The sequence below is a fragment of the Balaenoptera borealis genome, assembly GCF_965194805.1.
Source record: "Balaenoptera borealis genome assembly, chromosome: 5".
Lineage (NCBI taxonomy): Eukaryota > Metazoa > Chordata > Mammalia > Artiodactyla > Balaenopteridae > Balaenoptera > Balaenoptera borealis.
The window spans coordinates 60,741,036-60,763,759 of NC_138862.1; the positions used below are offsets into that span (position 1 = coordinate 60,741,036).

The 22,724-nt window shown below is 42.0% G+C and overlaps 1 long non-coding RNA gene across 1 annotated transcript in view; it reads left to right on the forward strand.

The window, feature by feature from the left end:
* The window catches only part of LOC309630065, a 62,787-nt gene extending 41,038 nt beyond the window's left edge, over positions 1 to 21,749 (forward strand). Inside the window, exon 2 of the long non-coding RNA XR_014245400.1 lies at positions 12,965 to 21,749. This is a non-coding gene — a long non-coding RNA (uncharacterized lncRNA). The remainder of the gene's footprint in view (positions 1 to 12,964) is intronic.
* The last annotated feature ends 975 nt before the right edge of the window (positions 21,750 to 22,724 follow it).

Genomic DNA, 22,724 nt, shown 5'->3' on the forward strand with positions numbered 1-22,724 from the left:
GGGATATATGCATACGTATAGCTGATTCACTTTGTTGTACAGCAAAAACTAACACAACACTGTAAAGCACTTACACTCCAATAAAGATGTGAAAAAAAATAATATTAAAAAAAAAGACAAAGGTATACAACATCAAAGTCTAGAAAGGGAAATCTTAAAATAAGCATCTTAAATTTCATTTGTTCAGTTTTTCTGGGTATAAATGAACACATACACACAGTTTGAGTGTGTGAACCAGTTTCAGCTTAGCTTTTTTGTTGAGTTCACTGAGTAGGTACAACTTAGATTGTCTTGTTGCCCTATTCTTTTGTCACCACACATTCTGGAGTCTCCTGGTCAGTTTTAATTTAAAATATTCTATCCTGTAAGTAAATTCATGTCTGTCAGATCGTGTGTTCTGATTCTTGATTCATAAAATATGGTCAAGGTGTCAACCAGCTTCTGTCCCTGTTCATCTAAGTGACCGAGATAGTAGGCCCTAAATGATATCCCAAAATGACACGGCCAATGTGACTTTGGTCCACCTCCAAGTCAGTGTGTTAGACTCAGTTTCCTCTTTTTGTTTCCATCCAACTGGTGGTTTTACACCTAGTTGTGTTTCAGAAGGCATGCCCTGCCAGGTCCCCTCTGAATCCTGAATCCATTATTCTTTCTGCCCTTGACATCTCTAAAGATGTGTGGGGAAGGCCAGCGTTTCTGATCTTACACAATCATGTTGTCAGTTTTCCATGTGATGGACTTGGACTTATTACCTGCTTTTCTCTGTTCTTTTGAAGGCAGGCATTCTGTCTTGTCTCAGACAGTCACTTTCTACCTTGCCTCCTTCCATGGGAAAGAGAGACACAGGCTTGGAGCATATTGCAAAGATTTTTTTTTCTTCCGTTTGAAATCCCTCAAGTAAAACAAAGTCTCCTCTTGCTTTCAAGTCACTTATCACTAATGTTCAGAGCAAAATCTGCTTCATGTAGTCACCCACAATGAAGAAGGAACAACTGTCCTAGGACTTGGGGAAGGCTTGTCTGCTCTCAGTTCTTAGGAAATTCCCCCTGGCAGGTATCTCCAATCCGCTCTAATCTACTCATCAGTGATTTTCTTTCAAAAGAAACCACTTGAGGCTGAACCAGAGACTTGTCAAGTGCCTTAGTCCTTGTGGGGGACAGGGGGGAAGGGAAGAAGGGCGGGGGAAGAAGGGCGGGCGATGGAGGAGCTTATGAATCTGCTACTAAATAGGAAACTTTTCTGGTGGAAGACTCCCTGAATTCTAAGGGGAGAATGTTATTGCACACAATTGCTTTTGTCTGATTTGCAGTAACTGGGAGATATTTTCAGAATTCTCTGTAAAATAGAGGCCAAAAGTGTGTAGCCCTAGTCTAGTTAAAGGATGTCAAGTGACATTGTGCTGGGTCACCAGACATATCCAAGGATGATGATAAACCCCAGCAAAAGTGTAAACGTTGAAATGAGGTGACATTAAATGCCTGTAATCACAGTCAATAAAATGTGTAACATTATGAAAATACCTCAATTACTCACAAGTTAGCTAAGCAAAGTAACTAAGTTCCATAGCAATCTTTATTACTCATGTAATAGCAGAGACTGGCAAATAGAGACAATAAGACATGAAGTGATTTTTTTTTTCTTTTCCATTATGGTTTATTACAGGATATTGAATATAGTTCCCTGTGCTATACAGTAGTTCCTTGTTGTTTATCCACTGTATATATAGTAGTTTGCATCTGCTAGTCCCGAACTCCCAATCCATCCCTCCCATGCGGACCTCCTACCCCCCCAGACCCCGCGCCCCTTGGCAACCACAAGTCTATTCTCTATGTCTGTGAGTCCATTTCTGTTTCGTAGATAAGTTCATTTGTGTCATATTTTAGATTCCACATATAAGTAATATGGTATTTGTCTTTCTCTTTCTGATTTACTTCACTTAGTATGATAATCTTTAGGTCCATACATGTAGCTGCAAATGGCATTATTTCATTCTTTTTGATGGCTGAGTAATATTCCATTGTATATACATCCACATCTTCTTTAGCTGTTCCTCTGTTGACGGACATTTAGGTTGCTTCCATGTCTTGGCTATTGTAAATAGTGCGTCTATGAACATAGGGGTGCATGTATCTTTTTGAATTACAGTTTTGTCCAGATATATGTCCAGGAGTGGGATTGCTGATCATATGGCAACTCTATTTTTAGTTTTTTAAGGAACCTCCATACTGTTCTCCATTGTGGCTGCACCAATTTATATTCCCACCAACAGTGTAGAAGGGTTCCCTCTTGTCCACACCCTCTCCAGCATATATTATTTGTAGACTTTTAAATGATGGCTCTTCTGACAGGTGTGGGGTGGTACCTCATTGTGGTTTTGATTTGCATTTCTCTAATAATTAGTGATGTTGAGCATCTTTTCATGTGCCTATTGGCCATCTGTATGCCTTCTTTGGAGAAATGTCTATTTAGGTCATCTGTCCATTTTTTGATTGGATTGTTTGTTTTTTGTTACTTAGTTGTACGAGCTGTTTGTATATTTTGGAAATAAAGCCCTTGTCGGTTGCATCATTTGCAAATATTTTCTCCTAGTCTGTAGGTTTTCTTTTCATTTTGTTTATGGTTTCCTTTGCTGTGCAAAAGCTTATAAATTTGATTAGGTCCCATTTGTTTATTTTTGCTTTTGTTTCTATTTCCTTGGTAGACTGACTTATGAAAATATTGATACGATTTAAGACATCAATTGACTTTTAAAAGTTATCAGCCTTGTGGTTGAAAAATCTAGATAGTTTTACTTTCAGGTTTGAAGTTAATTCAAAGTGAGGAGGGATAACTAGTATATTGCAACGTCGGATAGTTCAATTAGGATTCAAAAGGGTTACATAGAAAGCATTTCTATTTATAACACTATAAAACAGTTTAAAATTATAAAACATGTTAGTCGCATGTAAAATACCAATTGATCTAAAAGCAGAGGATAGGGAGATCTGACTTGACAATACTTATGGGACTAAGACTTTAGGGACAATGATGGATTGGATTATAAGTTTGAAAAGGTTTAGCAGTCCGATTAAAGTAAAGGAAACATCCACAAAACTGTGCAACCTTAGGCAGTATAGGCAAAAGTTCACAAAACCAGGGAGCGAGTATTCCCTTTGCATTCCAGACTGTCCCTGTAACCTTTGCAATGTTGCTGTAGAACGAGAGCACAGTCTGAGCGGGATGGCTGTGTTGGTATCCATGACGTAGGACTGATGCAGTGTCTCTCATGCTAACTAGGCTTCATAATCACATCTAGAGTTTTTATTGTTTAAATTGTAGTATAACTGATGAACTGCACATACTTAAAATATGCAATTTGATAAGTTTTAACATAAATTTGACACCCTTGACTATGATCAAGATAGTCAACATATTCATCATCCCCCAAAGTTTCCTTGTGCCCATGTGTAATCCTGCCCAACTATCCTTCCTGTATCCATCCCCCTTCCCTAGGCAACCATTGCTCTGTTTTCTGTCCATATAAATTAGTTTGCATTGTGAAGAATTTTTATTTAAATAGAATCATACAGTATGTACTCTTTTTTACCTTTCACTTGGCACAGTTATTTTATATCCACTCATGTTGTTGTTTGTATCCATAATTCATTTCTTTTTAATGCTGAGTAGCATTCCACTGTTTAGTTATTAGAAATAAGGCAGCTATGAACATACCTGTACAAATCACAAGTCTTTGTATTGATGTGTGCTTCTTTTCTCTTGGATACATTCCTAGGAGTGTAATGGTTGGATCACGTGATAGGTGTAAAACAGTACCACACAAGTGGTTGAACCATCTTTACATTCCCAACAACAGCGTATGAAAGTTCCAGTTCCCCTACATCCTTATTGGCACTTATATGGCCAGCCTTTTTAATTTTAGTCATACTAATAGATATGAGGGGATATCTCATTTTGGTTTTAACTTGTGTTCTCCCTAATGAATAATGATGTTGAGCATATTTTTATGTGCTTATTTACCACCTCTATATTTTTGTGTTGGAGAAGTGTCTATTCAAATCCTTTCCCCATTTTATATTGGACATTTATTTTCTTATTACTGAGTTTTGAGAGTTCATTATACATTCTGGATAAAAGCTCTTTATCTGATGTAAACTTTGCAAATATATTCTTTCCAGTCTATGTCTGTCTCTTCATTCTTTTAATAGTGTCTTTTGAAGGGCAAAAGTTTAATATTTTGATGAAGTCCAATTTATCAACACTTTCTTTTTAATGGATTGTGTTTTGGTGTCTTATATAAGAAATTTTGCCTAACCCAAGGTCATAGAGATTTTCTTTTTTTTTTTTTTTCTAGAGCTTTCATAGTATTAGGTTTTACATTTAGGTCTGCTGTATATATATTTATATAGATATATATTTAAATAAATTTATTTATTTTATTGTATTTTTGGCTGTGTTGGGTCTTTGTTGCTGTGCGCAGGCTTTCTCTAGTTGCGGTGAGCGGGGGCTACTCTTCGTTGCAGTGTGTAGGCTTCTCATTGCGGTGGCTTCTCTTGTTGTGGAGCACGGGCTCTAGGTGCACAGACTTCAGTGGTTGTGGTTCACGGGTACTAGAGTGCAGGCTCAGTAGTTGTGGTGCACGGGCTTAGTTGCTGCGCCGCATGTGGGATCTTCCCAGACCAGGGCTTGAACCCATGTCCTCTGCATTGGCAGGCGGATTCTTAACCACTGCACCACCAAGGAAGCCTGGATATATTTTAAGTTAGTTTTTGTTTATGGTACAAAGCATGGATTGAAGTTCATATTTTTATACAAGGATGTCCATTTTTTCCCTACCTTTACTTGTTGAAAAGCCTATTCTTTCTCCATTGAATTGCCTTTGTGCCTTTGTCAAAAATGAGTGTCCATATATGTATAGGTATATTTCTGGACTTTCTCTTTCATTCCATTGATCTGTTTATCAGTTAAAACAATCTTGATTACTGTAGCTAAGTCTTGAAATCAGGTAATGTCAGACCTCTCTGACTTTGTTCTTCTTTCTCAAAGTTGTTTGGCCATTTTAGGTACTCTGCAGTTCCATACAAACTTTAAAATCAGCTTGTTACTTTTTACCCCAAAAGTATGTAGGGACTTTGATTGGAATTGCATTTATTCCATAGATCAATTTAGGGTCTTCCTTATAAATCAATGTTGAATCTTTCCACATATGAACAAAGATATATTTCTTGATTTATTTAGGTCTTTCTTAGTTATTCTCAGCAATATTTTATAGTTTTTAGTGTATAGGTCTTTCATTCTTTTCGTCAGATGTATCTCTAAGGAGAGATATGCTCCTATGCAATAATTCTATTGCTCTTAATTCTATCGTAAATGATATTATTTTATAATATCAATTTCCAATTATTTGTTGGTAGTGTATAGAGATATACAATTATTGGGGCTTCCCTGGTGGTGCAGTGGTTAAGAAGCGCCTGCCAATGCAGGGGACACAGGTTTGAGCCCTGGTCCGGGAAGATCCCACATGCCGTGGAGCAACTGGGCCCTTGCGCCACAACTACTGAGCCTGCGCTCTAGAGCCCACAAGCCACAACTACTGAGCCTGCATGCTGCAACTATGGAAGCCTGAGTGCCGAGAGCCCGTGCTCTGCAACAAGAGAAGCCACCGCAATGAGAAGCCTGCGCACCGCAATGAAGACTAGCCCCTGCTCGCCGCAACTAGAGAAAGCCCACGTGCAGCAATGAAGACCCAATGCAGCCAAAAAGAAAGAAAGAAAGAGAGAGAGAGAGAGAGAAAGAAGGAGAGAAAGAAAGAATGAAATATATTCTCTAAAAAAAAAAAGAAACATACAATTGTTTTTTACATATTGATCTTGTATCCTTCCAGCTTGCACTTATCTGTTCTAGTGATTTTTCTTCAGTTTTTTTTTTTTTTGTAGATTCTTTTGGATTTTACACATAGATAATCATGTTATTTGAAAATAATGACACTTTTATTTCTTTCCAATCTGGCTGACATTTATTTCTCTCCTCTTTGTCTCTCTCCTTCTGGCTCTCTGTCTTTCTATAAATATACATATATTTAAAAATTCTTCCTGTGTTTCATTTTTGATAGTTTCTGTTTTTATGTCAAGTTCACTAATATTTTCTTCTGTGATGTCTAACCTGCCATTAATCCCATTCAATAAAATTTTCATCTCCCATATTGTAGTTTTCATTACTAGAAATTCAATTTAGCTGTTTTTCCTTTGCATACCTCTACTTAATTTTTTGAACGTAAAGAATGCAGTTGTAATAATGGTTTTAATGCCCTAATCTGCCAAATTTAACATCTGTATTAGTTCTGGGTCACTTTTGATTGATTTTTCCCCCCTGTCATTATGAAGAGTTAATAACTATTGGAAATAACCCCTGAATGAAATTTAAAAATCTCCTGGTTTAACAACTGATTAGCGGGCCTAAAATTAAAGAGTCTAAATTATAACATACTATCAGAAGATCCATGAAAAATGTCTCTAAAGAGAGTCATATATATTATGAATTGATTGTTAAGAACCTGAAAGTGGAAAGTATGATATTGATGAGAGGAAGGGAAAAAAATCTCTGTGAATGAAAAATAGTAAGAGCAGCAACTACAAAGAAATACAATTAGAAATTCAGAGAAAACTAAGTGCATATGAGAAAATCATGTGATAAATATGAAGTAAATGACGCTGTATGATTAGAACAATTGATGGAAATGAAAAAGCAGCATTTTCTGAAATAATGAAGCAAAATATCAGATAGTTCAGGAAAATGAAGTGGATCAGCTGATGTTTTGTATTCATGTGTAGTTTCTTTGGGCTTGTCCTAATTACTAGATTTAATCATGTTCCTGTGATGTATTTAGTTTTCCTCTCGTGAAACTAATTTTTCTTTTTTATAGGCTATTTTTCCTTTCAGAGAAGCCTGTCCCTATTAGTTTCCTCCAAAGTTTCAAACTTGGTTCTTTTTTTAAATTAAAAGATAGTTTTGTTCTTGCTGTTTACCCTTGGTGGTATGTTTAGGTGCTTAAGAGACAATTGATGAAGTATTTGTTCTAGAAACTTAAACTTATGTCCATTGAAAAATATTTTTTAAAAACTCTCACACAATCACTTAACCCTCTTAATGATTTTTCTTCCTTTTTCTTATACCTCAAAAATTGTTATGGATTTTCTGAAGTTCAGTGATGCCTAAAGTTTCCTTTTACAAATGGTCTTTGACTTAGGACGGTTTGACTTGAGATTTTTCGACTTTATGATGGTGTGACAGCTATTCAGTAAGAACCACACTTGGAATTTTGCATTTTGACATTTTCCCAGGCTAGTGATGTGTGGTAAGATACTCTCTCGTGATGCTGGGGCAGTGGCAGCGAGCCATCATTCCCAGTCAGCCACGTGACCACGAGAATAAACAACCAATACACTTGCAACCACTTGTACCCATACAACCATTCTGTTTTTTATTTTCAGTACAGTATTCAATAAATTACATGAGATATTCAACACTTTATTATAAAATAGGCTTTGTGTTAGATGATTTTGCCCAACTGTAGGCTAATGTAAGTGTTCTGAATGTGTTTAAGGTAGGCTAGGTTCAGCTGTGATGTTTGGTAGGTAAGGTGTGTTTAAAGGCATTTTCGACTTGGGATACTTTCAACTTATGATGGGTTTATTGGGATGTAACCCCATCACAAGTCGAGAAAGATCTGTAGTTGCTTTCTCTTGCTATTTCTTTATGTTCTTAAAGGAAAAGCTGTCTGTTGGAGTGTTACACAATTTGAACACTCACACAGGGGTTCCTTTGCCTTCTGGTCCAGCTGTTGAATAATCATCATGAACTGTACCAAAGTAAGTCTTATTTCCTATCAAGAGGGTTAGAACAGACTTAGTATTCATAATTAGTCATATCCAAGAAGCAGTGTGCTCTAATTAAAGATGTTGGCACAGTCATATTGACTTTTCAAAAACGTTTGTAACATAAGGTGACCTGGATACTAGAAGCTAACAGGAAGATTTTAATTGCTTGAGGAACTTCATCTCATTCTTACAGTGACTCCAGTCCTGGCTATTATCTGGTTCACACCTCCTTTGTCTACCCACTCCATCAGTTGAATGAAGCACGATTATATAATCATACAATAGAATAGCATTGACATAGCAAGTGTCCATTAAATGTTTGAATGGAGAAATAAGTCATCTATTTTATTCATCAGCTACCTGGAAACTAAAGTTAAATAATTCTTCCTTCATTTAAAGTTCCACAGACAGGTGTTTATAAGCTTTGGTAGGAAAGTAATAGTGCTCTAAATTAATATTAGCTGCCATTTATTGTGCTCTTTGATATTTGCCAGACTCCTTCCTAAATCCTTTATATGCATTATTGGATTTATACCTTACAATAGCTTATGAGTTAGGCGCTGTTCTCCTCATTTTACAGAGGAAGAAACTGAAGCATTAGAGAGACTGGGTAACCAGCTCATGATCACTCTCTCAAGGAACTGCAGGCTGCGATTCAAACCCCAGGGTGCTTGGATTCAAGCCCTGAGCCCTTAACCACTGGTCTAGATTGCCATGGGAAAGTAACCATTATAAAAAGTCAACTGAGCGATTTTAGAGCACTTCAAATCCTGAGGGGAACTGAGATGAAAGAAGATGATCTAACAAAGGCAAATTTTACTTTTCTGTAAGTTTTACCTGAGACCCTGAGCTTATGTCTGTCCCCCAAACTATCATAGGGATTATAGCAAATTCTTTCTCAGATTATTAGCCCTAAAAGTTTTTGGAAAATGCAGTGCCCCAGAAATGGCAACCAAGGAAGTAGCTGTTGGTAGAAGCAAATTTGACCTCCCTCACCCTCTCTGTAACATTTTTCACATCTGAGAGGGCTATAGTCCAAGGCATTCAAACTATTTTCTGCATGAGCTTCTGCTGATGGTTAAGTATTTAATATTACAATTTGTTGAGTACCTACTATACCAAATGACAGTCATTACTTTAAAAATTATGGTAAAATATGCATAACATAAAAGTTGCCATTTTAATCATTTTTAAATGTATGATTCAATGACATTAATTACATTCACAGTGTTATTCAACCATCTCTACTATGTATTTCCAAAACCCTTTCATCTTCTCAGAAACTCTGTATCCATTAAGCAACAACTCCTCATTCCTCCCTTCCCCTAGTCCCTGGTAACCTCTAATGTACTTTCTGTCTCTATGGATTTACCTATTCTAGATATTTCATGCAAGTGGCATCATACAATATTTGTCCTTTTGTGTCTGGCTCACTTCACTTAAAATCATATTTTCAAGGTTCATCCATACAGTAGCATGTTTCAGAACTTCATTCCTTTCTGTGGCTGAATAGTATTCCATTGTATGTATACTGTATACCACAATTTGTTTATCCATTCATCTGTTGATGGACACTTAGGCTGTTTCTACCTTTGGTTATTGTGAATATTATTGTTATGAACACTGGCATATGAGTATTTGTTTCAGTGCCCATTTCAATTATTTTGCGTATATACCTAGGAGTAGAATTGCTGGGTCATATGGTAATTCTATGTTTAACTTTTTGAGGAACAAACTCTTTTCCACAGCAGCTATGCAATTTACATTCCCACGAGCAATGTAGGAAGGTTCCAATTTCTTCACATTTTTACCAACCCTTGTTATTTCATTTTTTAAAAATAATAGTCATCTTAGTAGGTGTGAAATGGTATCTAATTTTAGTTTTGATTTGTGTTTCCCCAAAGACTAATGATGTTGAGCATTTTTAAATGTACTTATTGGCCATTGTATATCTTTGGAGACATACTCATTCAAGTGCTTTGCCCATTTTTAATTGAGTTGTTGTGTTTTGTTTTTGAGTTGCAGGAGTTACATTCATTATCTTTAATCTTCATCACAACCCTGCAAATTAGGCATTATTACCCTAACTTCACAGAGGAGAAAACCAAGGCTGAGAGAGGCTGGGTTACTTGCTTGTGGTCCTACAATACAGGGCCAGAATTTGAACCCATCTGTGGTAGGCAGTCTCTAAGGTGGATCTCCATGATGCCCCTTCCTGATATTCATGCCCTTGTATAATCCTTCTCACCTTGAGTTTGGGCTGATGTTAATGACTCATTTCTGTTTTTTTTTTTTTTTTTTTAGGTGGTCAGGTAAGTCCTCTCCGAGGAGGTGATTTTTTTTTTTTTAATTTCAAACATTTTTATTTAGTGAGACAAACTCCAGAAGAATATGTCAATAAGTTCTATTTTACCTTCATGAAGAAGAATGTTGGCCTATATTATAAAGGCATGTAAAAAACAAAAACTTAATTAATGACTCATTTCTAATGAATAGAATACAGCAAAAGAGATGAGATGCCACTTCTGAGATTATATTCCAAAAAAACTATGACTTCAATCTTGCTTGCTCTCTTTCATTCGCTTGCTTGTTTGCTCTGAAGTAAGCTAGTTGCCATGTTGGGAGCTATGTGGTGGAGAGACACAAATGGCAAGGAAGTGAAGGAGGCCTCTATTCAACAGCCAGTGAGGAGGTGAGACCTCCAGTCTAGAAGACTGAGGGGAACTGAATTCTGCCAACAACTATGTAAGGAGCTTAGAAGTGGGTCTTCCCTCAGTCAAGCCTTCAGATGAGACTGCAGTCCTAGCCAGCACCTTGAATGTAGCCTTGTGAGAGACCTTGAGATACAGGCATCTGGCTAAGCTGTGCCCAGATTCTTGATCCACAATACATGTGAGATAATAAATCCTATTTTAATCTGTTAAATTTTGAGGTAATTTGTTTTGCATCAATAGACAATGAACACCCCATGTTTACTGCTTTTTGGTAAGAACCTCAAATTGGTTTACATGCCAGGAGAAGACATTTTAAAAGAAGATAAGTGAATACTTTCTCTGGACCTGTTTGGGCGTAGCAGCCTGGGGCAGCTTATAGGAAGAGCTAAATTGGGGAGTGGGGATAGTCAACTTCTCTGTGGTTGTGAATAGTACCCTGAAAATATTTTTGTATATTGACCTTTGGATGGTTCAGGTATGGCCTACACTCTCCTCTCCTCTAGGGGCACAGAAGAGCTATCTACTGAGGTATCTTTACCTATTTCCCTAGCCTCTGTGAGTGGAAAGGTACCAGGAAGAAAGATAAATAGGTTATGATTTCTTCCTACTTTAGACCTTGCTGGATTGAAACCACAATGTTTATTTATCAGAGTCGTTCAGACTTTGGGAAGACTGACTCGTACAAGAAAACTAATCCATCATCATATACTGATGGTGCCTGGTATTTTGAAGCTGTAGTTCTTGAATGAACTGTAGGGGGTTCAAAAAAGCCTTTGAAATTATAAGCGTGATGGTGTATATTTGTGCCAATGTACATTTTTCTTCAGAGAGGGTCCATAACTTTCATAGACTCTCAAAGGGGTATGGGATCCTGAAACAGTTAAGAACCACTGCTTAAGTTTCTTATTAGCATGACTACCCCTGGTTGCAACTCTATCTTTATTTTGAATCCCAGACTGGGGATGGGCCTTTATACTGTCTAGAGTCTCCTGTGGCTGTTTTTCAGATCATCAGACTGTACTCTTTGGATACTGACAGAAGCTCACTTTGGGCTCAAGGTAGCCTCTCAAGATACCTTGCCTGGGATCGCCAGACAAGCTCCTAATGGGACCACTGGTTCAGCCAGTAGAGTCTAAACATCTCTCCCTGCTGGCCTATTGTGAGGCTCCTCTGTGCTCTTACTTCTCTCTTTCAGGGCAATTTACTCTTGGCTATTGCCTGATAACTCTAAGAAGAGACTCTTTGGCAAATTTGAATCTCTTCTCTAGTATAAGAATGATAAATAATTAGCATTGAACGTAGAAAAACTCTAGTCCAACATCTATATTATCTTATCACAGCCTCTTTGAAATTCTCCAGTGTTGAGGAATTTCTATCACCCTTAGAAAGAGCTTATTTCACTGTTGGACAAATTTTGTTGGAAATATCTTTTTTACTTTTACTGTGTTTTCTGTGACTTCAACCCATTAGTCTTTGTTCTCTCCTTGGGATGGCCCTAGGGTTGTTCTCTTCCTTCTCCCATACTGGCAGCCATTTCAATAACTGAAAACAGCTCTCAACTCAAGTTATTTTAAGAGTTGTTCATATCATGTTTTTGAATCTGCTCATCTCATTCAGTTTGAGAGCATCTGATTGTCTATGGTTAAGGAGGCAGTTTTTCTCCTCACATACTTCTTGAAATGAGTTGCATTCATTAAGTCTACCTTCCTCCATCAGTTTGTATTGTGATTTATGGGTGGGGGGCTCTAAATGCTGGAGATGTTGCCAATATTATGTTTATATATGTATGTGTGTATGTTTACATATGTCATGTTTATATGCACACATATATATATACCATTACTAGCAAGTGTTAACATCTAATTTCCGCAGCCTGTAGGGAGAAGCCAGAGCTGTAGTAAGTCTTACTTTACAATGCCCATCATAGGCATGATGGCAGAGAGAGTAAAGAACTTATGTTTTCCAGTCCCACAGTACATGGTTAATCTGAGGGTGTCAGATGGCAAAGTCTATGCTTGGGGTTAATCAAAGTACCCCTAAACTGATTGAAAGTAAACTTCCTGCCTCTCAAGCCAGTAGAAGCTTGGAATAGATTGTATGATTAAAGAAATAAGGAGATAGAACATTATTTCACACTTGGGGGCTGTGGACTAAAATTCATACCACTGCTTATGATTGTTTAGCTATATCTTGGTTATGGAGGTTTTCATAGCAGATTGTCCAATTGGAGTTTTTAACACTACACTGAGGAGCTTGTCCATTTTAGGTATGTGTCTAAATAGTGATGATCTTTTTGAGGCAGTGTACAATTTGTATTCCTACAGCTCTTCCCAGTTTATGAAACACTATTTTTTGTTTCCTCTGATAATATTAGAGGCAGGGATCATTACCTTCCATTTTAAAGATGAAGAGACAGAACCTCAGAAGATGAAGAGACTATCCAAAAGTCACAGGTGTGGTGAGTGGGAGACAGGGCTTCAGATGCAGGCTTTGGATTCCAGGTCCTAGGCATGATCTACTGCACAGAGCGGGGCCCAGGGAGCCAGGAATGGAACTTCCGGGCTGCCCTTTTTCAACTGGTACCAGAAAGGTAGGTTGAAGGTAAGGAATATCAAAATTGCCTCTCTTGTGGCCTCCTGTAGGAGAAGTAGAATAGCTTTTTTATAATGAAAGTATAATTTACGTACAGTGAAACGGAGTGTACAGTTTGATCACTTTTGACAATGACACTCAGTGTTTACACAATGACACTCATATAAACCACATACGATCAAGAAGTAGAATATTTCCATCACTCCAGAAACATTTCCATCACTTCATGTCCCATCTCAGTCAACACCCGCCCCCCAATCAGGTCTTCCTGCCGAATAACCTCAGTTCTGATTCCCATCCCGTAGCTTCGGAAAACTGCTTTAAGGTGGCTCTGTTTTGGTCACCTATGGGAGGGGCTGGACTGACAGCAGGGACCCTGTCATCTCTTTTGGTTGCCATGGTCATCCTGGTACCAGGCTACATGCAAACCCCTTGGATAGAGCTGCCAGCTTATGTCACTAAACGGAGGCAGTGTCTCTGTGACAACAGCTCCCTTGTGCATTCACTAGGCGGCAAGTGACATTTAAGCAGCTTCCAGACCTTGCCTGAGGCTCTTGTTGGCTGGCACATAACAAACCACTGGAATCAAGAAAATGTTGAGACAAAATAAAGCATCAGCCCCATTCCATTCCCCACTCTGGGGATAGTGGGTTATAAGCTCATAGACATCTACTCTGGGGTTTCCCCACAGGAGACAGACTCTCCCCTGCACACAGGGCTGGGAAGGCTGAGTCATGCCCTAAAGCCCATTAGCCAACATCATGGTCCACGATGGCAGCCATCACTACTTCCATTTATTAGTGATGACTGTGATGATTCTGTCTAGGTGACCTGCATATGGAGGCCACTCCCTTTTGTGGGGGGCGGGGGGAATAGGTTTGGGAAATTGGACTCTACCCAGAAAGGTGGCAGGTAACCGACTGGACTCAGACTGAGGAGGTGCTTCTAAGGAGAGAGACCTAGTGGTCCAGTCCTGTGTCCCATACCTGAGCCCCATTTCTAGCCTGGGAAGCTCTTTCTGGGGGCGAGGGGTCAGCCAGGATGGTCCCCTTTGAACCCCTACAACTGTCCTTGCCAATTCCTTGAAAGAACATTCTTTATCTGCTTCCTTCACACATGCAGCTTGAGTGAGGCCACTTGTACTTGGAGCAAGATCCGGCTCATGGTTTTCCCATCCTCGGCTGAGACCACTCTCTGCCCCGGTTAGGAAAGGTGCTAGGAGAGGCTGGAGTGTGGAGCCCACCACCCAGGTGAGTTGGAGGCAACAACAGGAGGGGTTCATTTCTTTGGAAAGTGCCCACTCCATGCTCTTCTTGGTCGTGCCGGTGAAGAGCAGGGGTGGGGACCAGTTCATCTGCACGTCCTTGGTCACGCAGGACAAAATGGGTCCAGACAGTAACTTGTTTTCATTCATGATTGCTTATCTTTGCCTCCAATTGGCAAGCTAGAATGGGGTTGGCACTCCAGCATCAGCAGCAGGGAGACACAGCCTTTTCATGAATGCGTGGAGACACGGGGGAACCATGGCTCAGGTGGGGCCCCGGGGTTTTCTGATTTTAAAAAAAGGTTCCAGATTCTTCTTTTCTCCTTGCTGATAGTCCATTTCTCCAGTTGCTTCTCTATTGCCCCCATCTTATTCAGAACTGCACAGATTCAAAGAACCCCACTTCATCTAGACAAAACACAAAAAAAGAAAAGACTGTCAATCAAAGTTCTGCTTGATGAACGTCTTCGGAGAAGGCTAACATGAGTCTTCAGGGATGCAAATAAATGGCGCTGAGCTTGGGTTGTGGTCCTAAGGCTGACCTTGTCACTGCCTAAGAAAGGAAGGTGATGGAGGGAATTAGAGCTCTGGCCCCAGCGTGAATACAGTTGTACCCTTAACAGGACACAGCCGTGATTCTGGCATTCAATTAATGTTTGCTATGCGTGCGTGCATACACTCACACACGCAGAGCTGGAATTGAAATCATCTCAAGTGAGAATTCTTGTGATGCATTTAAGGGGCCTACGTTTGACAGGCTGCTACCTAGTTATGGACTAAAATCTCACCAGGCACCCCCATAGCTTATCGCCTGTCATTTCAAAACAAAGACATCCTGCTTCCCCTCTCTGTGTCACATCTCATCGGCCCCTCAGCAGAATCTTACTTTCATGAAGAGCTCGGTGCCACCTCCTTGACTTTCATCAGATGAGAACTTGGAAAAAAAAGAAAAAGGAAAAAAGAAAAAAAAAACCCGTTCCATGTTTTGACTTGGATTCTAGGTGTTATTCTCTCAGTCCAGCTTGAAAGAAAAAAAGCCCACCCCACGAGGGGGCAGGCCTGCTTTCCTGTCTTCTGCCAGCACACAGCCTCTGAAGTGTGTGAAGAAGAGAGGAAGAGACAATTAACACCGAGCACCAATCTGCATTTCCTTTTTAGCTGCCGTTGACACGCTGCTCAGGTTTTGAAAACCAGCATTTCATGCTGCTCCCTAGAGAGCCAGCACCAGCTTCAGCAGGATCCATCTGCACAGCACTCACAGCGCTGAAATCTTCAGCCAGCCCAGAATTCATTTATTTATTTATTTATTTGAAAGATGAGAGAAGAGAGGATGAGTGTGCGAGCCAGCGAGCTGGGTGAAAAATAGATTAGAATCTGGTAATATTTCACAAGCACGCTTGGCCGATCCCTGCGCCGGTCTAGGCAGGGGTGAGCAGGTGGGGTTTTCCTTTGATCATCATCTAGATTTGTGTGAGCGGTGAGTGAATGAGCCGGAGCCGTGTGACCACAGGGGATGACAGGCTGTGGGGTTCGAGGCAGGAAGGACACACGGGCTGAGCTTCGGGGCCGCTCATCAGCCTGTGTGTCAGCACGTTCTTGCTGACGGGAAACAGCAGAGAGAAAAGCCGTCCTGGGAAGTCGCTGCTGGGGTAGGATGAGTTACAAGATGCTTCTGGAGGAGGGAAATGTGTATCATCAACTCCTCGGGTCTGGCCAACTTGCTTTACTTCCTCCAGCCCCCAAAGGGTTGAGAATTGAAGCCTAATAGCTTCGATAACCTTGCTTATTTTATCATTATTATTTTTTAAACTGGATTCACCACCATGGGAGGTCACAGAGTCAATGGTCACAGCTGGCTTTTAAAAAGGGGATGAGTCATTTTGTGATTGGTAAAACAGAGTCTCAGCCTGAGATGGGGGTAATCAAATTTCCTGCTTCAAGGCACCAGTTGATCACTACAGGGGTCAGAAAGAAGTGTTTTTCTCATGCAGGTCCTGGCACGAATATCTAGGTGAATGCAAAGCAAAGTAAAAAAAAAAAAAGGTTGGCTTTTTTATTTTTTGAGAGAGCAGCAGGGCTGAAAAACCCATCCTTACTTTAATAGACCAATGAGTGCTCTAATTCCATCGAGCTCTGCTCAGATGGCAGTTGTGGTTATAGCGTTACGGACACATTTCCCAACTAAGCAGGGCAAGATGGTACTGTCTGCATGGGCCCAGATTTGTCCATGGGTGGGCACAGGTGTGCTCAGATGGGGAAAATAATTCAGGGCAGGAGTAGGAGGTAGGGTGAGCACATGGCCGTTGAAATAGAAATTGACGAGTTAAAAGAAAAGATTCATAAGAAGCGCATAGTGATCTCTGGGTGCAGTTGTCAGGTCAAACCACATGTTCTCAGGATTCAGGGGTGTTTTGCATCTCTCGTAGCAACACAGATGTGTAACTTGGCCTTCTCAGCCCACCAGCCAGGCAGCAAAAATAAGGTCATGAAAAACAGCTTTTGTTTTTCTGACTCTGTCCTTACTAGGTGGGACCTCCAATCCTTCAAATTCTCAAATAGTTTTTGGAGTCCTCCATGACAAGGATGTCTCTCTTCTACTGTTCTGAACAATGCCCCCACAGTCAGACTGTGTGGATTCAAATCCCGACTTCATTCATTCAGTCAAAGTACATTTAAAAGGAGTGCCCACTTATGAACCTGACACGATAGGAAAGAGCAATCCGAGTTCTCACGGAATTTAGGTTCCAGGGAAGGGAGACACATGTAAACAAATAAACAACTGAGTCTGTAATATTCCAGATAAAGATAAGTGCTATGGAGAAAAATACATTGGGGTGGAAGGTAGGGAGAATGGGTGGGGAAGGTAATGGTGGTTCCGTGCTAGATCAACTGGGCAGTGAGGGGCTTACTTCTGAGGTGGGTCTTTAGTAGAGACTGAAAGGAACAAACTCTCTAGGGGACAGAATCCTGGAGGAGAGGGCAGCAGGCACTGAGCCAGGGAGCAGGTGTGCTCAGCGTGTCCCAGGGAGAGCGAGGAGGCTGGCTGACTACACGAGTCTGGATGTCAGAGGGGAGGTGTAGCCAGGTGGAGCTGTCACCTGAGGGTTGGTTGTAGCCAGAGAAGGGAAAAGACCTAAAGACTGAAACCCTAGGAGATTCCAGCATCTACATGTTGAGGGAGATGAGGAGGAACAAGCAAAGGAGACAGAGATGACCAGATGGTGACAGAGTGGTGCTCTGGAAGGGAAGCGAGGGAAGCATTTTAAGAAGGAAGGTATGAGCATCTGGGTCAAATGCTGCTGGAAGGCCAAATTAGAACTTACCACTGCATTGTGCATTGAGTGGTCATTGGTGACCTTGGCGAGAGCTGTTTTAGTAGAATGGAGAGAACAAAAGTCTACTTGTGATGTATTTAAGAAAAGACAGAAGAAGGGATTCCCTGGCGGTCCAGTGGTTAGACCATGGCACTTTCACAGCCCAGGTTCAATCCCTGGTTGGGGGACTAAGATCCTGCAAGCCGCAGCATGGCAAAACAAAACAAAACAAAATGAACAAAAAAACCCCCAAAAAACACAGAGGAGAAGAATGAGAGAGAGTGAATGAAGACAACCATTTTAAGGAGTTTTGTTGTGAAGCGGAACAAAAATAGAGCAGTAGTTTGATTTAGATGTGGGATCAAAGGGCCTTTGTTTGTTTGTGTTTTTGATTGGAGAAATAGCACCGTGTTTGTATACAGATTCAGTGGATAAGGAAAATTGTTATGAAAGCAATGTCACTGAGTAGGCACTAGGGGATGGGCTATAGTGCAAAGTGGAGGGGTTGGCTTTAGGTAGAAGATGGACAGTTCATGCATAGCCACAGGTGGGAAGGTAAAGTACATGGACATAAGTGCAGAAAGATGTAGACGTGATGGTAGAAACTTGTGCCAATTCTTTTCCTGATTGCTCAGATTTTCTCAGTAAATCGGGAAGTGAATTTATCAGCCAAGAATTGTCAAGGAGGAAGAGAGGTGTTGGAGGTTTGAAGAGAGAGGAACAGGTGAAATGATCCTGGGAAAGTTAAGTGGATTAGGGAAATACAGCAGGCTGCCAGGCAGCACTGGGGAGGCCCAGCTGAGGCCTGTGATAACGACTAAGGTGAGACCAGTCAGCAAGGTTGTTTTCTTCAGTCATGCTTAACTGCTCAGGTGCAGGTATGGAGCAAGGGGAGAGTTGGCTTGCACTAGACTTAGGGTTTTTTGTTTGTTTGTTTGCTTTTTATAAGTAATTCAGTGAGGAAGGCAGAATAATTCTTTATTTTATTTATTTATTTTTGGCTGTGTTGGGTCTTCGTTTCTGTGCGAGGGCTTTCTCTAGTTGCAGCAAGCGGGGGCCACTCTCCATCGCGGTGCGCAGGCCTCTCACTATCGCGGCCTCTCTTGTTGCGGAGCACAGGCTCCAGATGCGTAGGCTCAGTTGTTGTGGCTCACGGGCCGGGCCCAGTTGCTCTGCGGCATGTGGGATCTTCCCAGACCAGGGCTCGAACCCGTGTCCCCTGCATTGGCAGGCAGATTCTCAACCACTGTGCCACCATGGAAGCCCTAGGCTTAGGGTTTTGCCAACTGAGTACAATGAAGGGAGAGCGGGTTGAGGATGCTGAAGGTCTACACAGGGAGTAACACAGTGATGGAATCTAAGTTGGGTAAGAGGGCAGGAGGTAGGGAAGGGTGGGGGGCAATAACAAGGTGCCAGGAACAATGGTTTGTCAGTCCTGGGGTGGTCCAAGAATTGTTGGAACTGTGAACCTAGAAAAAGTGAGCTGGAAGGGGAGGAGACCGTGGGCTCAGAGGGAGATGTTGGTGATGTCCAGGTGGCGGCCTGAACACGGGCTGGCTGGCCAAGACAGTAGCAGCGAAGTCACTGGAGGAGAGGAGCTGAAATAATGGGGGGGGGGCAGCACTTGGGGAGGAGCATCTCCCTGCCAGGCAGCTACCCCTCGGGCTCCCGCACTTCCTGCTGTGGTTTATATGGGTGGTGTCTTCTGGAGCCCAACTCCCCGAAGTCTAGTTGGATATTGCAAAGCAGCAAGAATTATGATAGAAGAAGTAGCTTTGGAAAGAGTCCAACTAACTAAAATCTTCAAGGAATGAGTGGGAGGGATGCAGAGGTCGGTGACCAGGAGGGGACATAAGGAGGAAGCCCAGCTCACCCCCAGCCCAGGGCCTCCGGAAGAACGGAAGCGAAGGCAGACTCCGTCCTGGTGGCTGCAGCTCCTCCGTTCGTTTGTTAAGCGACTCTGGGCGAGTTATTTAACCTCCTTGTGCCTCAGTTTTCCCAAATGGAGAATGGAGAAAGTAACTGTACCTCCCTCACAGGGGATTTAATGAGATAATGTATGAAAGGTGCTTATAATACAGCACACAGCCCAGAGTGGGTTTTTGTTGTTTTGATTGAAAGCACTTTTGTCAGGTATCTGGGTCACCAGAGCCCAGTGTTTTTGAAGGGATAGAAGGAGCCCTTGGCAGGTGCTGAGGAGCTTCTCAAGGAGGGCGACGTGCAGGCTGAGACCGGACGAGAAGCCGACTTCTCCATGAGAGCTTCGGAGAGGAGGGCGAAGAAAGCAGGCCCACTGCCAGACGGGGCAATTAAATATGTAGAGGGCTGAGAGGCTTGACGGGAAAAATGGAAGTAAAGCATGTTTCTACTCAGAGCCATGACGAGGGCTGCCCAGAGGCGCTATTGGTAACTGATGTGCTCTGACAATAATGAGAAGCAATTTCTGTGGACTTACAGGGTAGAGTCGCGTAGTGATATTATTTACCATGGAGAGTAGTGTCTGGAGTGAAAATGGATATTACTATTTCCTCAGAACACATTAGAAGGTGACTTCATGGTGAATAGATTTTTCAAGATATTTGACATTCACTGACTTTCCATTTAACTCCTCTTAGTCACAGAGGCCATTACCGTAATGACAATCCCTGGATTTATCTCTGTTAATGGCAGAAGACATGTGAGAGATAAGCCTGCCCTGTGTGTGTCCTGGACACGTGAATTTAGCTGCTTGGCCTCCAAAGCCACTGAGACCTGAGGGATTCCGGGAGCGCAGGTGGCCCGGAGTGCAGCTTCAGCCCAGGAGACACTCGCCCACAAAGGCTGAGGGGCGCGATTAGCACGAATGCTATTGCCTTTTTCTAAGGTGATCTTTATTTTATGTCACTTGGCATTAAGTGACATAATGCATGTAAAATGCTTAGCGCGGAGCCTAGCACATAGCAAGCACTCAGAAAGTTTTGACTCATGAATTGTTATTTTCTCGGGTTTTTCTGACGAGACTTAGGGGTCTTCCATATTTGGCATTCTCCAAGGCCTGGGGATGTGTGGGAAGAGTTGGGGGAGGGTCGGTGGCATTACTAGGCCATGGAGCTAGTGGGTTATATTCCCCTTGGGAGGCCCAAGGGAGTTTTTCCTTGCGTGGGCTTTTCTTGGGGCATCAGCCAGGAGGCAAGATGTCAAATGGCAGTTCACCAGCAAAGATACCACATAGGGGTGTGAAGGCAGAGCTTTATAGGTCAGACAGGATGCATTTGCCTTCTGCCCCGTCTGCATTGGCAGCCAAGTGAGCAGTGACGTGGAGCCCAGGGAAGGAGGCATGGAGAGCAACACCTCTAATTGTAGCCCAGCGTCCGGGCCAAAGGAGCAAAGCCCTCTTTACCAGGATGGGGAACAATAGCAAAGGCTTTTTGAACCCCACGGATGGTTCTCAAAAGAAATGTTATTGGCATTACGGGAGGGACAGTTCTTCACTGGGTGGCACTGTCCCAAGCAATGCAGGATATATGGCGCCTGTGGACCCCGCCCACTAAATGTCAGGAGAGCCTCTCACCTCACAGGTGCTGCAAGAACCAAAAAGACCCTACAAATGTCTTAACCTCCTCAGGCTGAGAACCCCACATGGACAACATTCCAGGGACAACATGCCTGGAATGTCCTCCCTGCAAATATGCCTGCACACCTGCTGCCTGGCCTCGGTGGGGGCCCCTTCCTGTTCCTGGTTCTCAAACGGGGGAGGCTGGCAGCTCGAGCTCTCACGGTTGAACGAGTATTTAAAGATTGCTGATGCTGCCTGTCTCCTCCCTGGGGATGTGACCCTCTCTGAAAGAGCTGTGTTAGTCACACTACCTCTAGCCATGCATGAGTGTCCCACTTGGTCACATGCCACCAGCAGAGGGGAGGACAGTCTCTAAGGCTGAAGAAGCTTTAAGATTCAGAGCCTTTGCCATGGCTCATGTATGAAAGAAACTTGAGAAAATCCCCAAATTTGAAACCCTTGTAACATTTCATATGACGTTACTATCATTTGAGAAGTTCGGCTGTGGAATGATGTTAAGAATAGCTACAAATTATTACTAGCCTGTGTGTGTGCACCAGACACCGTATACCGGGTGCTTTCAACAGTCCTGTGAGTTCATTTTTTTTCATTACTACCTACTTTATGATTGGGGATTGAGGTGCAGAGAGGTTAAATGCCTTGCTGAAGATCATACCGAGTGGGTTAAGAGTCAGGATTCGAACCCCTACGTTTCTGATTCCAAAACCTCACATACTCTGCATCTGGTGGTACTGCCTCACAGGCGGGGGGATAGTTAGTTAACACAAGGAGGTGCAGGTCAAGTGAAGGGGAGAATTGGCTAAGAGGAACAGTGGGCAGCAGCCCGAGGGAAGTTGAAGAGTTTGACCAGGTCCAACTCAATCTGGAAGTTACCCTTTGTGGAAAAAACAGCGACGTTGCCCTCCTCGTGCTGACCAGAGTGCACGAAGCCATCAGACTGGCCAGCTCTCGAGCAGAGGGGCAGGCCAGGTAAACAGACAGGAAAATCAGCAGTGAGCATCTTGCTGAGGTACTGGAGGGAACGGCTGTTTGAGGAGAGTTGTTGGTAAAGACTTGGCATCTGGAGTACATGTTGAACGCATACAGGTATCAAGGATGCACATTTTCGGGAAATAGTAAACAAGGCATGTAGACAAGAAAGATACACCCCAGCATGGACTCATGTGGGGCAAAAGCAGTGCCCAACAGAGAGGAGAATTCCAGAGAAGCCAGAAAGAGACACATTTTCTTACCCACAACAAGCAAAAGTATATTTCTTCAGTTTGCTTAGTGGGGAGGAGTTTGAAATGTACAAACCCCTTTTATATGACTTATTCAGTGTTGTGTACAATTATGCTTAAGCTATGTGCAGTTTTCATTATATAATGTAGATTTATTATCAACAACTACCTTTTTTGTCATCATAAAGAT